The sequence below is a fragment of the Strigops habroptila genome, chromosome 12 (genome assembly GCF_004027225.2).
Source record: "Strigops habroptila isolate Jane chromosome 12, bStrHab1.2.pri, whole genome shotgun sequence".
NCBI classification, from domain to species: Eukaryota; Metazoa; Chordata; class Aves; order Psittaciformes; family Psittacidae; genus Strigops; species Strigops habroptila.
In genome coordinates, this window is record NC_044288.2 from 5,019,524 (window position 1) to 5,032,871 (window position 13,348).

The following is a 13,348-nucleotide window of genomic DNA, read 5'->3' on the forward strand; positions in this document are numbered from 1 at the left end:
TACCAGTGCCCACTTATTTTCCAGGTAGAGGTATGAGGTACCTGGAGCTGTTTGGAAACCAGGAGCAGATGACTAACCAGCATCTGGGAAAGACCACTTGGTCCTGCCAAAGGGTCTGAGCCAGGCCCTTTTGCTGCAGTCATTCGTCACAACTTTCCTGCTAACGCTGCACCTGATTTCCTTGTAAGTGTTTCCTGTGAGTAGGTTTTCAGCCTCTCCCAGGAGGAGCCTGGTTTGTGCCAGTCGTTTTTTATAGGGTTTCTTTTTTTTTTGCATCTAGCCTAAACTTTTCCTTCCTTAGCTCCAGGTCAGTGCTTCTCCTGCTGGTGTCTCCTGCCCCTCCCTCTCCTCATCCTGCTGCTCATCCACATTAACTGCAAGATAATTACAGACTGAGCCTGTCCCCTGAGTCTTTGTTTCTCCAGACTATGGCTGAAACCCTACCCTCCTGCAGCAAACCCTTCTGAGATCCTCAGGTTTGGTCCTTTTGGGGCTACTCTTGCTGTTGTATCTAGTTCTCAGCACAAGGTTCTTTGATGTTATAATGTTGTAATGGCAGGAGACCCTGGTTAAGCGAAAACAGAACCGGCCTCCTTCCCTCCCTCCCTCTGGGGGTTGCAGGTTATTAACTGAGCTTTGCTCAGCTGAGCAACATGGAACCGTCAGGTCTCTGCCCGCATTCCTGTCTTGCAGCTTCAAAATTCTCTTACTATTTAAAAAAGCAGGAACAAGGCAGCTTATATGGTCCCAGCAGATCCTCGTCCTGGCATGGCTGCTGATCTTTTGAAGTTAGAGGCTCCCAAAATCCTGCTGTCCATGTCTGTTACCCCAGGAGGAACAGGTCTGGGAACTAGATCCTCTGTGGGGTCAGCCTGCACCCCACTGCTGGCTTGGCAAAGCCAGCTCCAAGGGGCAAGCAGCCCCTGACACCCATGGCCCATCAGGGAATGCTTGCTGTGACCCCTGATCCCTGCCTGCTCGCCAGCCTCCACCCCTGCTTTGCCCTATGAGACTTCTGTGTTTAGTGTTACCTGCTTTCAGTTCATTATGCAGCATTACATCAACTGGTTTATTATGATAGAAATTAATTCTATCATCTGCAAAATCAGTGTCTCAAGTGAAGAAGTCTTTTGCACTTGCTTGGCACAACTGATTTTTAATAAGCCCCTGTTACACAGCAGTTCTTAGACCTTATTCCCAAGTCTTCACTGTGTTGTGTGGAGCTGATAGCAGGTCAAATGGTTCACAGTTTCTTCCTTCTCCCTTGCCTGGTCATCCTGACAAGCAGCAAAGTTGCTTCATGTGCTCACTGCTGGGAATCCTGCCAGAGCTTCATCCCCATCGTATGCTCCCCTTTTTGGTATGTGGATGACTCTTTAAGTCACACTGACAACAAGCACCACATCTGTGATGCTTTTCAGCCCTGTAGCAGGGACAGGCAGCAGTGTCAGAGCCACGCAAAGAGTTTGGTGCTTTAGAACCAGGTCTGTTGGTTTGGGATCTTTCCATTTGAAGGCCTCTGGCACATTAAGAGCCCTCCCCTGAGTTTTTCATCCTCTTTCAAGCTGCTGTAATAAACCTCTTTTTCAGTTGGCTCAGCTAGCAGTCTGTGGTAGGTCTCTTACACTGTGCACATGCGTGCCTTGAGACATTGACTGAGCATCACCAAACTCATCTCACACACAAGCTGTACAGAAGCTGCTGGCCTGCAGCATGCTGTGGAGTTGAATGGATCTGGCAGCAGCATCTGAATGACCAAAAGCTTTGTGTCACATACACAGCCTGCCGTGCACCCTGTTCTGCTCTCTGCAGCACCTAGCATTTGTCTCCAGCAAAGCAGAGTGTGCAGTAAGGCTTGGGAGTGCATTTTATGTTGTGCACAGCATAGACTGGGTGCAATCCAAGTCTTCTACAGCTGTAGTGTAACCAAGGGAGGAAATCCAAGAGGCTACATCTCCCTGAACAACAGCACCACTTACAGCCTGGTCTCAGATGCCAGCCTGCGGCTGGAGCCACAGAGCAGCAGTCTGCCAGCACCAGGGAGGAGGCTGGTATCTGCTTTTCTGTGTGCCTCAGGATTAGTCCACTGCAGCTGAGCGTGTCCAGATCCTACTCTGTTGCGTTTGTGGCCTGCACCAGCCTGTGCTGACGATGGTCTCTGCTGAGTGGCTCTTCTTGCCTGGGGGTGCCTGGGGCATTCGGCTCAGGAGGGTGCCTGTGCCCTGGATAGAGACTGCAGAGTGGAGCAGTGATTTGAGATACAGCTTAAAAACATCTCCTTGGAAAGCTTCTACCTGCTGCGACAAAGAAGGTGCCGAACAAACAGGAGAAAACCATTGCTGGTGTCTTGGTTTGCCACGGTCTAGGACAGTGGCATGCCAGGCAGCTACCTGGGCGCAGTTCGAGATAGCTGGAACTGAGGGTCAGAATTCAGCCTCTTCCAGAGAATCCCAGCAGCAGAAAGTATCTGAAGAATCCCACAGACTCACACCCAATTTTCAAGGCCAGCATTTCTCCCAGCATACACAACCCTGCCCAGGAGGCTAGCAGGGTTACATTATCTGGAGTTTGAATCTGGACATGAGGAGGCAGGTGCTGGGGAAAACAGGCAGGCACATGAGCAGTCAAAGGCAAGAGCAAGCGTTTCAGGTCTGCACACTCAGCATATTGCGTCCCATCCAAGCAGAGCTGGGGATGTTGAAGAAGGAAGACAGGGAACAACTGGGGATCTGTTGCAGGAATCTGCCAGGCTGAGCACCAGGAGTAAGGCACTATCAGTGCTCTGTCAGGCAGGGGAACTGCTTAAGGCGAGATTGGAGGATCAATTATAGTGGAAAAAACAAAGTATATTGGGCTGCAGTTGCTGAGGGGTTTGATGAGAGACCCTCTGGCCCCTCAATGTGTTTGTGCCATTGCTGAAGGTGCACGAGTCTCAACAAGGGAGGCTGATCTCAGGGCAGGGTGTTCAGGGCAGTCCCTCACCAGGGCTGGTTTTGTGATTGTTGTTGCTCTCCCTCATCAGCTTTACAGGAACGTGTAGGGCAAAGCACAAAGCTGGATCCCTGCAGTGCTGGGTGTGCTGATACCAAGAACTGCCTTGGCTCCCCTCCTTAGGGACAGCCATAGGGAGAGGTGCCATAGGGAGAGGTGCCCCCCCCTCCTGCGGGTCAGTGGCTGCTGGCAAACACTCCTCATGGGTCCCCATGTCCTCAGTGGGCTCGGAGTGGCCACCACAGCAGCCCCACTGCTATGCCACCCTGCCTGGGAGAGGACAAACCAAACCGGAGTGCTAAGGAACGTGCCGGTGGGGCAGGCAGCAGGGGATGCAGCTGATACAGGCGAGTGTTCCAAGGGGGGGAGCACCCCACAGCAGACGGGGTGTCCCTGTGGGGTGCCTGGAGAGCTGGGGTTAGCACCCTGTCAGGTCTTTCCTTTTACGTGAGTGTGAATCCTCCAGATGGAGTTTTGACAAAGAGAAAGTTGATGCAGTTTAAATGGAGGATTTAAGAGCTGCCCGGCACCAGGCAGGGGCTCAGGCTACGGCTGGGTCGACATCAGGTTAGCAGCAGAGGAGATGGTGCCTGTGCTGGGAAGCACTGCCAACACAAAGCTCTTAATAGTCTTTCAGTGGCTGCAAGGCCTTAAAATCAATCAAAGGATTAACGAAGCAAAGCTGGTTTTATGATACATGATCCAGCTTTGTGCAATTGGATCTAACTTTGCTTAGGCCCTCCTTTGTGGCTGGGCTTGCTAGTGTGCTGCCTGCAGCACAGCAGCCTGAGGAGGAGCAGGGCTCCCACCACTGCCACGGGAGGGATGCCAAGGAGCAGAGCTCAGCACTGCTCATGCAAGCCAAACACTTCCCTCCCACTGGTGTCTTAATTCAGCATTTCTCATTGCAGAAGCTCTCTGAAGTCAGCCGCTGACCCCTTCTCACCAGCTTTGTGTGGCTTCTGTGACACCTTCTTCCAAGGAACAGGTATATGTTGCACTTTCCCCTTTCTCTTACAGTAGTGGCTCCTGGGTGTGGGTGCTCAGGGCTGAACTGGAGCCTGGGAGCATACACCCTGCTGCTGTACGCACTAGTAAGCCTCGTGTTCCGAGGACCACCTTTGGGATGTCACCAGTGAGGGAGATGACAAGTCTTCCTTAAACACACACTGTCTCCTGGCATTTTCATTCATAATTCATTTAACAGTGATGACAACAGGAGCAATCCACCTATCTGACACCAGGCAACATCCCTGTTCCAAACCAGGTGTAGGAGTGTTTAGCTTTTGCTCAAGCAGTTTGCTTTCTCTCAGGCTGAAAGCTGCTCCTAGTGACTGTGTGCATGAGAGCTCTGTCAGGTCCCTGATCCTGTCTGAATCCCCCTTAGCATGCTGTGGCTGCACAGCACGGGCAGATCTGCGTGTTTCTATTATACCTACTAAGCAGTCATAGTGCCAAAGTGATGTGAGGAATAACAAATTATCCCCTCCAGAACCAAGAAGTCTCAGTTTTCTGGCAGAATTCTCCTCTGTCCCACTTTTTTCCAGGCTCACTTCACAGTCTGTGGCCGGGTTGGTTCAGTCCAGCGACGCAGAGGTCGTGATGCGACATAACACAAAGTGATACCTGGCTGCTGGATTATCCCACTCTCTGGTATCTGCATTGACTCAAGAGCCTCACAGCTTTAGGCCCCTCAGCCACCAGGAGTTCAGCTATGCAAATCTGCTGCAAGAAAATGAGGTCTATAAATAATAGACACCTTGGGCCTCCACGTCGGTGCAAGGTAATCTATTGTCTTGTTTGAAATATATCTGGTTACATATCATGCTTCTGCGTGGAAGTTACAAGGAACGAAAAGTACCCAGGACAAAATCCAACCTTTACTCACCTTCTGACCTAAAAAAAGGAGTGGAGGGGAAATGTGTCTTGGCTGAAACTGGAACTGGTCTGCCAGGAAGCCAGCCCTTGGACTCCACTCTATGCTAAGGGGTGCTGTAAGAAACACTTCTGCTTCTTCTGCCTTCTTTGCAGTGGTTGCCTCCTTCCCTTCTTTAAAAGCTTATTTATACTATTTGCCCAGCAAAGGGCTCCTTTAGGTCTTAACAAAACCCAAACTGCTCCTAAATTGTACTGCCTTTAAATCTTTCTAAACTGAATGTATTTGCTCACAGCAGTCTTGGCTCTTGGGGGGCAGCTCCCTCCTGATCACTCCTTTGGGTGGCCGAGTATCCTTGGGAACACAGGGCACAGAAATGAGGTGAAATTATTTAATTCTCTTTCTGTCCTGGTTGTTGAAGCATTTATACACCTGGAAAATATTCAAAAATGTGCAAAAAGACTGATGAAGGGTATAGAACAGCATCCATAGGAGGCACAGCTCCATAGGCTGTGATTCCTCAGCATGGAAAGAGGTGACTGCAGGATAAAATGATAGCAGCCTCTGCAATCGTGAGTAGCATGAAGAAATCACCCAGAGGTGATTTGCTTACTGGCTCTGGTTCTTCAGACAGAAGAAGGTGGCTCTTTGCACAGTGTGTCATTAATCTGCAGAAATCTTTGCTGCAGAATGTGGGATGCTGAAGGTTTACAGAAATTGAACAAAAATAAATAATAAACTGGACAAAGTCATGGAAGGGAAAAAAGAAACCTACCAGCTACTGAATAACAAACCTCACTTCTGTCATGGGAAATCTCTGCACACTCTCTGCTCTGGGACTATTCTGGAGAGGCATTGCTGCAAGCCCTGTGCTGTTCTGACAGTCCTCCCTACACCTCTGTTGCTGGACAGGGTATCATTGCTCTGAACTCCTATAGGCATTCGATGTTACATTCCTGTGCTTCTCCTCCCCCACGATTTCCACCCCTATCACCTTTTTCTAAACCTCACAGATTTAGTGTCACAATTAAGTTCTGCACTGAATATATTTTTGCTTTGAGAAGCGTCCAAACAATTCTTTGTGAAAGCGCCTTCTGGCTGCCTGTATAGCATTCTGAACAGGACAAGCCTTTAGATAGGCTGGCAAGTCATATAAATAGTAAATAGATGGTTCTGAGAACCGAAGTTTCCCTGGGAAGCCTGAATCTCTAGTTCTGTAACAGCTTGGTTATCAAACAGATGATTTACATCTTATTAGGTGTTTCCATCTGTTGATAGAAAAACGCTCTATTGCATAATCTTCCTTTTGCTCCTCATTCAGTTCTCACCATTGCCACAAGTGCCTTTGGGCCCCTGGACCAGCCTGTTTAAATAATCAGCTCAGAGCCAGTGGCACCTTGGGGTGCTCAGCCTGGGCCTTGGTAGAGCCGCCTGCCCCTGGGCCACTGCCAGCAGGCACTGGGCTGCACGCCCCAGGGACAGCTCCTGCCTGCTGGTGCAGCTCCAGAGCACCCACCTCAGGGCTCGGTGCCCACTGGTCTTAGTGCCACCCACTTCTGAGGATGTGTTTTTCCCAGCTTGGATGCAAATCTCAGTCGCTTCTCTTTCAGCGTAAGTTTATTCACTTTTGGTCAAGCTTGTCCCAAGGACAGAATCTGTCTTTATTGCAGTTGCAGAACTTTGCAGTCCAGTTGCCTGCAGATGTTCAGGCGCCACGAAAAGAGAGTGTCTGGAAATCTGAAGCTCAAGTCATATTTCTCTCCTCCTATGTCCATTCAACTTTGCCAGCCTGTTCATGGACTGCTCCTGCTTCTGGAGGATGAACTGAAAAACAAGCAGTGCCCATAGTAATGCATCTGTTTGTTGATACAAATCCGCATCTCCAAAGCAGCCTGAGAACTTTAATTACTCCAAAGCATCCCAGAATGCATTGCTTGGTATCAGTCACTGGGAATATATTATCCTTACATGTGAAACAAAGAACCTGGAAACTCTATTCAACAGGCAAGCAAAACAGGGAATATTTTCATCAGCAAAACCAGGGGAGAGTGTTGAGATGAGTGGTGAGAGCAGGGGAATACTGGGCTCAATGCCTGATTCCTAATCCCTAAACTGTTTTACTATAGTATGTGAAAGCCAGGAGGGATAAACCTTAATACCACAGCTTCTTGCCATCAAGAAACTATGTATTAATACAGTACTGCTAAGGTAATTAACCAAATCAGACTTAGTCCAGTGCTGAAAAGGATTTCTCCCCCAAGGGATAAGCAGATGTCTCAATCTAATTATACAAGTTATTTAATCAGAACCAGAGGTCGGGTATTTAATGAAAATACTACCTAATGTGAGGGAGAGACGTTGTGGCTCTGAAGCAGTGCAAGCAGAGGGGGGATACAGGCTTCCAAACTGGTGCAGTTTCTGATGCTCTTCTGCTTTATTTCTGTAGATGACCTAAGATCTCAGGATAGGAATGTGGGAAAAAAATCCCTAGTGACAAGAACACATTCTAGCAAAGTTCGTGTCACGGCCTGGTATGGAAAGAAAACTCTCCTGTGAATGCCATCAGTGCTTCACCCACCCACACTGCTGACACAGGAACAAGCAGCTGTGTTTTGTCTGAGGCAGTTGATAGCTTGAAGTGTTAGTGTTTTGTCAGCCTTGCTTCACCTGGGTAAAATCTGTAACAGATGCCTGAAACCTGCCAGTCGTTCTGTGTGCATGTGGCTGACGGTGGGTGTGCAGCTGTTAACATCTGGAAAGCACTCACACTGCAGGCTTGCAGAAGGGGTGCTCACTGTGCTCTCAGGGACGAGTAGAGCCCCTGAAGCTATGATTCTTGTGATATAGAGGTATCTGAAATGCAAGTGGAGGATCACTCACACTGGGAAGGCTGTGCTGCTGTTACCAGGAGCCAGTACATGGGCTTACTGAAGACTCACAGGATGGGACACGTGCATGCTTCAGCCCTGAGAGAACAGAGGAGCTGAATTCCTTTCATTTCACTAGAATGGAAACCCAGGTACTCCTAACAGTTGGCAATAACGTAGCTGCATGCGAGGACCTTTGCACTTGCTTGGAGGTAACTGCTCCCATGCAGTCTTCCAGGAGGAGCACAAGGCTCCAGGCAGGATTATCCCTCTCTGTGCTGGCAGTGCTCACTCCAGCTTCCTGCCCATCTCTCTGTTTGGCATGTTCCATAGATGAGGGTCTTCTCTCTTGATTTCCTCCTGACATCTTTGTCTGCATCTCCACCTCTGCAGCTCGGTTCCTGATGCTGGCCAAGGCGTGCTGCTCCTCTTGCCCCCCCTCCGTTGCGTTGGCCAGCAGTGCCGTGTTGCCTAGTGATGCACTTCTGGCTGTCCCATCTCATTAAGCTGTTCAAGCTGCATGCATCCACGAGGAAGTCAGGAGGGAACGCCGGCCCTGGCTGCTTTAATTGGCTTCTTGCATGTGTGTGCACATGCATTGCAGATAGTGCTGAGTCTTCCCGAGCGATCACTGATGGGTAAGGAGTTAAAATGTACAGCTCTGTGGCCAACTAGTTGCTGCCTTGGAAGCTTTGTTATTTACATGTATTTTTCTTGATTAGTTTCAATGAATCTTAACTTTAAATGTTGCCCAGTTTACAGAAGTTTATGTGTTTCCTCTCCTCTGTGTATGAAGCGACAGTCACGTGTAGAAAGACCAGGCAACCTTCATGCTCATTCTTCATTCTGAAGCATAGAGCATGTTTGTAACAGCTGAACTGAAGAAATATGGCATTTCTGAGCATGTAGTTGTAGACAAATGGGCTGTGATATGCTGTGAGGATGAATGAAAGAGAGGAGGAAATGAAGCGCACAGGCCACTTGAGTTCATGCAGGTATCAATTCCCTTCTTTAAGAATCTGCTCTGCAGGGACATGTTTGCACAGTGTAGTTTCTCTTTCTTCATGTAGAAATCCGCACACAAAAACTCATGGGCAGAAATACCCTGTTCTTCTGCTAGGACCCAGAAATGGCAGAACTACAAATGGAGCCCAGATCGGGGCTGGTGCGTGTTAAATTTTTTCTCTGTGAGCTTGTAGCTGTCCAGAAACAACTGAAGCTGAGGTGAGGCACAGCAGCCGTTGCAAAGCTGACCCTGGATATTAAAGTATCCCACTTTGAGGTTGTGTTCATCCAGGGGGTTTAAACAATCCCGAATTGCCCTGAAAGGGAATTTACTAGACAATAGAAAAGGGATTGACAGAAAAGAAATAAAGATGAAATGTGATGCCTGTTTAAGCTATTTTTCTTCATTTTCGCACTTCGTCCTGTACTGTGACTTCTTTAACCAACCTCTTATTGAGAACTCTTCTGTCTTTTTAGATCCACCGTGACTGACTGAAACACTGTCTGCCAGAGGCTTGCAGGCTCTTGCCCCCCTCAATCCACTGCCCTTTCCCTAGGAAGGACAGAGGTGCACATCAGCAGATGAACCTGCATCTGAGTACTTCCATGACATGACCACCACCAGAGAGCATTACCACCTCTGCGGACTACAGCAAGAGTAAAGCAACTCTCCTGCACTGCTGCTAAGAGTTTTGTTGATGAGTTCCTAGGAAATATTGACCCAAATAAATTGGACTGGGAAGAAAACTGTTCAGAACAGTAGCAAGAGTGAAGAGGTGACACATGATTGCACCATGACTTGAGAAAAAGACTGAATCTTGAGGGCCTGTTGACTGCAGTGGGAGTTTGTTGGCCCACACTGCAGCTAAACAAAATACCAGAAATACAAGCTGTGGCACAGATCAGAGCTCAGATGAGACAGTCCTGTAACCAGTCTGAGAAGCGCTGGGCCCTCGCCAACCAGCTACTTGCAACACATGAGGAACAAAGAGAAATTTTACTTTGAACTGTGCTGTCCTATATCCAGAAGACCAGTTGCATTTTCATATGCTGTGTAAATAATACACTTCTTTTATCACCTTGTACCTATTCCACACCGTGTGAATAAAAAACCAGCTGCTTATGCACTGTAGAGTACGTGGCATTATGGCATCAGACCCCATGCAAAGACATGTCTGTAGCGTTGCACCAGATGATGGCATTTGTCTTGTTGTAACAAAGCAGGATCAACTCCTGCCCTGTCAACTGTGCAGTCCAGTATGACACAGACAACCTGCATTCAGTCCTCTGACTTCTTTGAACACAAATAGTTTATGAAAAGGAGATTGTGGAACGGTTCTAAGATTTGCCCACTTAAAACCAGCCTTGTGGATCTGTGACTTAATCCCTGCTTATGAAGATTTCTCATCTAGAAGCAAAACCGTAAGTGTTGGGAATGATCTGAAGTCTGTCATTTCAGATGGTGATGATCACTCTTGGAAAATCCAATTAATTAAAGTCTGTTCAGCTTGGAAAGTGAAAGGCTCAGGATTGTTTGTTTAGAGGGAGCAGCAGAATGAATGTTTAAGGTAAGATACGGGAGCAAGGTTTTGATGGTAACTACAACGTATGGCCACTGGGAGGATGGCCACTCGGTCTGTTGTCCTGGGACCAGCAGAAATCATTCTCTGCAGACAATGCATCTCCTTAAGGCAGGTGCTGATGGGGAAGAGGGACTGTGTTCAGAGGCACAGCCCTCCTGGCAGTGGCACTGAGTGTGGCCATGCTCCAGGCTGAAAGCAGACGTGGAATTAATACCTCCTCCATCCAAGTCTGTGGAGAGCTTTTTACTGGCGTCAGTGGCAACAGGATCAGAGTAGAGTCTTAAGGCTCTTCCCCTGGAGCTTAGAGGAGTTTAATGGAATAACATCTAAGTTGTAATTAATTGGCTTCTGCTTCTCCTGCAGGAAAGAGTTAATGAAGACAAAGCTTGTCTGGCCAAGGGGCTGGTACAGCTCCAGTAGAGCTATGATTCACAGATTGAAACTCCTGCCAAAGCACTGAGCAGGCTCCTCATCCTCAGCTCCTCCTATCCCAACAGGAATAGTGCAAACGGGTCCGGCATCATGGAAGGAAAGGTTTGTCCCTTACAGCCCCTGCTCTTCCCACTCAGTTCAGTACTATTTGTGTGCACAAGAAGTCACTGTCTGCGATAGAAGACTTTACACATTTAGCTGTGTTATGTTGTGTCTATGGTTTGGACACACACCCCCCCAGTAATCTTATGAGGGCTCTTTACAGGACTGAAGGAAGTAGAGGTTAATAGAATAATTTAAATGAGTAAGGAAATGGCCAAAGGGAGGACAGAAACTAATAGACTGCTGGGAAGCAGCACACAAGGAGAAGTTACTGGGTGAGTTGGTCAAAGATGAGTCTTGGAACTGACCAAGTTTGGTATTGTCATCGAGCTTGGCTCAAAAAGAGGAGTGGAGAAAGGAAATTTGTTGGTGGCATCATCCTTATAAAACTGCCCACACTTAGTGACATGCTGTCCTGGGCGTGCTCCTCTACTCCAATTGCTCACCACTTCCCTCTCTCTGGAGAGAATAAGACCAGTGAAGAGCCACCAGCAACAACACCTCTTCCTGCTGCTGAGTTTCAGCCTATCCTGCCAGGCCTCCATTCCTGGTGTGAGAAGAGCACAGGCAGGGAGGAGCAGAGATGGGTAGTCTGGAGGCTGGTGCCTACTTGCTATTCCTCAGAGGTGGATTTCATTAAAAATGGATGTTTTCCTTCCTTCTGAACTCCTGTCCTCTGCCTCAGTTATCACAACAGGGCCAGTGATCAGTCACAGTAAGTGCAAAGATTATGATAGCATGACAGTGCAGGCAGAAGATAGGGAGGGCTCTTGGTCTTGACGATGGGCTGGATGATACCACTTTGAATCCAGACTAGCAAAGCATAAATACATGGATTAGCACCAGTATAACAGATCAAAGCCTGAGGTGGAGAGTTTAAACAAGGCATAATTTGTAGTAACAACAAAATTACAGGGATTTGTCCCTTCATCTCCCAGCCCTTGCACCTCAGCCTTGCCACAAAGAACAGTTCTGCTTCCCCGTTCTTCTGCATCTGTATTGCTCAGAACATCCCATTTTTGGGAGCCAACCTGGGAAGTGTGGCCTGTTGATACTGAAAGACCAGCCCTGGAACTGTGCATCATTGATGAGTGTGGAGTGGGGAGAACAAAGGGACACACACGTCCAGCTCCAAATCTGTTTGGGAAATGAAAAAATGAACCATTGTCCATGCAATTCCCTTTTGCCAGCAGTCAGACTGTGCAGACTGCTACACTGACTGCAATCACTACTGATTTTGAGGGACGAGCACATGATTGCTCCTAAGTTTGACCAGCTCCAGGTGTGGTGATTCCTGAGATCCCGTTACTGCACTCCAGAGGGATAACGGCTGCTTCTCCTCCATGTTCGAGTTGATATTAGATTGACAAGATCAAGCGACGGCACAACCGTAGACACCTTTATCTGCTGTATGCATAATCTTTCTCGCTGAACCCCCGCCAAACTCATCCCCAGGTCTTATCTTTTCTAAACTGAGTATTTATTCATGTGGGTTTTTATGTAAACTGCAAAGAGCCTCATTAAATGGAAACTTTAACTCAAAAGCTTCATTATTAAGGTGGAACAGAGCTCGGAATGCACAAAGTGAAATTACCAAGCTTTTGTGTTATTTTGGGAAGAAATGCTTAGTGCCTCAGGGATCTGGTGCAGCCCGGTGCTGAGCCCTTCTGTTACCGCTAACCTCACTCAGAGGACAAGCCTGGCTTTAAGGTGAAGAGTTTTACAGGCTGTTATGCAGGACAGTGCTCCCTAGGGCTGAGCAGAAAGAAGCTGAGGGGACACTGGACCGTGCCCTACCCTGGCAAACCAGGAAAAGTCCTGTTTGGCTTCTGGAGAAGGACTGGTCCAGGTGGGAAGACGGCTTGAGTGTACAGCTCTGCACTGGCTATTGCTCCCCTTGGTGCCTGCAGCACCTTTGGAGCTGGCTGATAACCCAGCTTCAGAGAGGGTGAGCTTTTTGCAGACAAGGCTTCACATCACTTGAATGCTGGCATTTGCTGAAGGCAAATGCCAACATTTTTGTGCTTCCATGTTCTCATATTATAAATGCTAATGAAAGAGTTTGAAAGGAAAGAGTTTGAAAGGAAAGACACACACTCATGGTGAAGAACGTACAGGCAGTGAAGGTATTTCTCTGCAGCTGGAAATGGTATTTTCACTTTCTTAGTTTGACTGAATCCAGTAGATGCTTTACCCAGCCATCAGAATTGTGAAACTGGTGCTTCACCAGACAAGTCATAGCATTTCTTTCCTAAACAAAACCAGGATAATATTAAAGAAGGTAACAAATCAGTATCCAAACCCCACATTTCTCCTGGACAATTAGCTTTCCAGGGACAGCTTGTTTTCCATGCTAAAGAACAGCATTTTTTAATTCAAACCCTTCAGCAACATTAACATGCTTGGTGCAGATCTATTCCCTGTCATACTTCTTATCTCAAGGACAGCACCTCAGACAGCAAAATGCCACATCCATCACATGGAAATATTAA

General features: G+C 47.9%; 1 long non-coding RNA gene across 1 annotated transcript; it reads left to right on the forward strand.

Moving 5' to 3' along the window:
• Window positions 1-59: 59 nt before the first annotated feature.
• On the forward strand, window positions 60-12,479 carry LOC115616071. Its single transcript, XR_003994205.1, has 4 exons — window positions 60-183; window positions 3,903-3,979; window positions 4,539-4,774; window positions 9,217-12,479. It is a non-coding gene; the product is annotated as an uncharacterized LOC115616071 (long non-coding RNA).
• The last annotated feature ends 869 nt before the right edge of the window (window positions 12,480-13,348 follow it).